The 4796-nt window shown below is 36.3% G+C and overlaps 1 pseudogene; it reads right to left on the reverse strand.

Annotated features, from left to right (window-relative positions):
- Positions 1-247: 247 nt before the first annotated feature.
- Positions 248-2705, reverse strand: LOC112199641 (annotated as a pseudogene).
- Between the last annotated feature and the right edge of the window lie 2091 nt (positions 2706-4796).

Raw genomic sequence — 4796 nt, forward strand, 5'->3', positions numbered from 1 at the left:
AGCAAAGCTGTAGCCCACCAGTTTGACAATTATGCTTCAATCACATATAATTTCAAAGCACTTGTCCTTCTCTTTATGTGCCTTCAACGTCTTCTTCTCTTTTAGTCCAAGAACAATAATCACCATTGACTATAGGTCAAGGTTTTACGCCAAAGAATGGCGCTTATTATGTCTACAATTCTACATTATAAGGACGTCTAGATGCTTAATGCATGCAGCTCTAGGTACGTGCGTAGTACAGTACAACTTAAGCTTGAATGGGTTGAGCTTGGAGGCGAACCTTCAGCCCATCAACTGGAAAGGGATTCATACCACCTGAGATCTTGCAATTAGGATTCACAAGTTCCCATTTGAATCTTATAACAAGATGGTGCATAAAACTAAGAATTTGCAGACGAGCGTAGTCCTTTCCGGGGCAGATTCGAGGACCGCTCCCAAATGGGATGTTTGTGTAAGGCGGAGGAGTTGCTTTCCCGATCGAACCTTGTAGGATCAAACTCTTCTGGCGCTGGAAAATATTCAGGGTTCATGTTTGTGGTGCTCACTGTCCAATAAACCTACAAATTAAAACAAAATGAACCGAGTTATTAATGCATTCAACTATAAACCAACTAGCCAACCAAGGCTACTATATATACTGATTCTATGACTGATGCACGACTGCGTCAATGACGCACGACATTTCTTGTTGCAGTGGAAATTGAGCTAAACCAGTGATTAACTAAGTGGTAGATTGCCAGCTCAAATATACTGGAACATATCCCAAAACTCGAAAGTTGAGAATGACTCGAGTTAACTATCATATATTTCTCACTATGTGAATGCCGAGAGATTATTCAGAGCACCGCCGTGCACTTGCACCAACATAAATGAATGGTTAGATTGCATTAAATATACTTTTTGTTTATTAAAAATAAAGTTGATAATAAATATCAAGGGTTGAGATTATTTTATAAGGGCTGGGTCACTTACACCGTCAGTGCATAGAATAATTTCTAGTGAATGCCTATTAAGTTTCTAAAATCAGACCGCATATATATACAAAGGGATCCTATACATATCTGAACAAAAACTAGAAAGGACATGTCATAAATGATATATCCATAATGCGGAAATATATAATAGTAATATATAAAAGCGGTTGATCTGTACTCTAGCTGTAGCTGATCAATGATTGTGTGTGTGTGTGTGATATTATATGTATAAGTCCGTACATACCTTCCATCCTTTAGGAATTGTAAAACCTTGGTAAGTGAAGTCTGTTGCAGCCTCTCTAAATGTTCCCTGAAGAGGTGGTATGAGCCTCATCGCCTCCAGGGCTACGTTCCACGAATACTTCATTTTTTGCATATCATCCCAATTGAGTGCCTCGCCAGATTTTTTGGACTTCAAAATCTCCAGTTGTTCTGTTGAAGTTTTCAGCTCATGTTTCATATAAAAAGGTACAAAATAGGTCTATTTTTGTATTATGAAGTTAACAGATAAATACTGGACAAGACATCTTGCATGAGAAGAGAAAATAATGATTTTTCGAATTCTTTGTCATAAATGCATGTCAGGTCTTTCGCCCAGGAACTTCTCGATAAAAGTAGTAGTCATAGCTGGAGAGTTGAACGAAGCGGCCACAGTCCCCATAATTTTATTAGCAATTTCATTCTCCGGCATGAACCTTCCGGTAACCGGGTCTGCCGTAGCAATCAAATAAGACAAAAGATCATGCATTTTGTTTCCGGTAGACGCCATAACTTCCTTCTTCTTCCCCGCACGCGGACAACTTAGGTGACGTGAAGCCCGTGTGACCGTTAAGCATGCACACGTGGGTAATCTGACTTTGATACCATGATAAAGTAATTTTGGGTTCACATCCAAAACCAATTGACAATAGATGGAGTGGCCCAAACCCTTATAAACCCATAGGCAACGTCCAATTTTTTCCATGTGGGATGTACATATATTCTCAACAAATAAACGACTGAATAGTCTCCCTCTCAGCCTGCGCTGCTTTCATTGCTTGATGAAATGCAGTTCCCGGAATATTCACAGCCTCACAGGAACAGTGTGAAGCGCCAGCATCATGGTGTCCATCAACTCCGCAAGCTTATCAATACGACAATGGTCTTCGAGTCCCATGAAGAACTTAGCCGAGAGAGTCAAAACGAGTAGCTGGTGAGGCGATGAGCCTCGACCACCTGTTTGCCATCCCAGTGTGTTTTCAGGTGGTCGAGAACCATGGAATCCATCCCTCCCACGTAGCTAACCAGGGCTTCGGCTCTCAGAAACCCCGGTGCCCGAGCTACGTGCTTTTTGATTTGTCTTGGTATGACGGTGGAAGCAGCTTTTTGGTAAGAAGAGTGGAAGAGCTTTTGCATTGAGTGAGGTCTCCATGCTACAAAGAGCTTTTCTTCGTTGGAAGCCACAAATTTGTGACCGGCAGTGCCACATAACACCACGGTTGGCTCACCTAGTATCTTGGTTTTGAAGATTTTGGAGGAGTATTTCTTCATTCTATTCCCTACAAATTTTTCATGGTCATTGTGTAGGAAGGCAAAGGTTTCGCCGATAATTGGCCAGCCAAAACTGCCTGGGGGAAGATTAATGAATTTTTCATGGCATTTTGATTTATAAGCACAAAAAAGGAATGCAAGAGTAGTAGTAGTGAAGATGGCAAGTAGTGTAGACAAGAACATGTAAAGGTTGTAATCCATGGTTGGATGACTATACTACCAATAGTTGATGAAAATTATTAGCCAAGAGTTGCTTCTTTATATAGAAGTTCGTCCTGCATGCTTTCCGATCCTCATTCTTCCTTATCAAGACTCTTCTGCTAGAATAAACGAGTGTAATTTACGTAATCTTAACAAAGTCAATGATCAAGGTGATGTAATATTATACCTGTATAAATTTCAATTGGTGGATAGCGTATAGTTTTCGCTTTCATAAAATGCTTCCCAATGCAAAAGGACGACAATCTCTATATATAATTAAGGAATCATGAGATACATACTTTGTATTAGTTAGAGAACCACGTACAATTAGGCTAGATAGGTCAAAACCTTATAATTGTAATGCAAGTAGGTCGAGGACTCGAGGTACTTAATATTCACGATGAATTATATTCTACACACAGTTTAATTTATTCATTTATTTTTAATTTTTTTTAAATCTTTAGCCCACTCCATCTTTATATGTGTCACTGAGAATCGAACCCATAACATTTACAATATTAGAATTATAACTTACCAACATATCACTATTCTGCACATAGTTGCTCCTTGAGAACTTATATATGATGCATGCAGTTTACGTAGTCAATTAGTAATTATTTTTTTGATATGTGTGCAGTTCTATTGGAAAATCTATTTTAGGCTACTTAATTTAGGGGGTGATGAATTCACTACTGTTTCTAAAGCTAGTGATCCATGTGTCAATCAATGATATTCTTTCGTTGTAAGGAAAGTCTGTTTGTATAAGTTGGGAAACCTAACCTGTTATCATACGATACCGTTATCTTGGATCTCAAGCATTTCACTAGATTTGCTGCAATGCAATTCACAACCCCGTTAACAATATTGTTGCGCTAATGTTAAATGTACGTAGACTTTAAGTAATATATATATATATATATATATATATATATATATATATATGGTAAAAAATCACAAATAGTCACTGAGTTACGACTCATTCGACACTTATCTCACTGTATTTTCAACAATATCACTTAACTCACTCTCTTTTACATCTGTCTTTCACTTAACTCATTGCCGTTAAAAGCCGTTAAAATTGAGGGTATATTTGTCAAAACGCTTAAAAATACATTTTTAACTTAAAAAAAAAAACTAAATTTATCTGATTTTTTTCAATTTTTTTAAATTTCTAGAATTTCTAATAAAAAAGGATTTTATTTTAATTTAAATATAATTTGAAAAAAAATATACCCTCAATATTTAAAGTTAGAAATGCATTTTTTTTAGTGTTTAGACAAATATGCCCTCAATTTTAATGGTTTTTAACAGTAAAATTAACGACAGTGAATTAAGTGAAATACAGATGTAAAAGTGAGTGAGTTAAGTAATATTGTTGAAAATACAGTGAGTTAAGTATCGAATGGGTCATAACTCAGTGACTATTTGTGATATTTTCCCTATATATATATATATAACTATTTGTGATATTTTTCCTATATATATATATATATGATTTTTCTCAGGTGCGGACGTCCATAAAGAAATTTTGGTACGGATTTCCAGTTTTCAGCCACTTTCCGATCACATATTTTGATCTTAACCGTTCAGTTTTTAGGTCCTAATATATAGATCATCTCTACAAAACTTCAGCCAATTTGGTGATCGTTAAGGCATCCAAAACTGCAATTTACATGAACGAACCGAATCTGTCGAACCGGAACCGTTCGTGTACATTGTTTTAATTTTCAGTTTTGAATGCCTTAATGATCACCAAATTGGCTGAAATTTTGCAGAGGTGATCTATACATTAGGACCTAAAAACTGAACGGTTAAGATGTAAAAATGTAATCAGAAAGTGAGGGAAAACTGGAAATCTGTACCATCCGCATGGTATGGACGTCCGCACCGTAGCCGGACTATATATATATATATATATATATATATATATATATATATATATATATATTGATACTCTTTCCCATATGTTGCGTCAGCTGGCAAGATGAAACATAGAATGAGCAACAATGTGAACTGCATGGCTTGATAAGATTATATATATATATATATATATATATATATATTGATACTCTTTCCCATATGTTGCGTCAG

This window comes from Rosa chinensis, chromosome 4 (genome assembly GCF_002994745.2).
Source record: "Rosa chinensis cultivar Old Blush chromosome 4, RchiOBHm-V2, whole genome shotgun sequence".
NCBI classification, from domain to species: Eukaryota; Viridiplantae; Streptophyta; class Magnoliopsida; order Rosales; family Rosaceae; genus Rosa; species Rosa chinensis.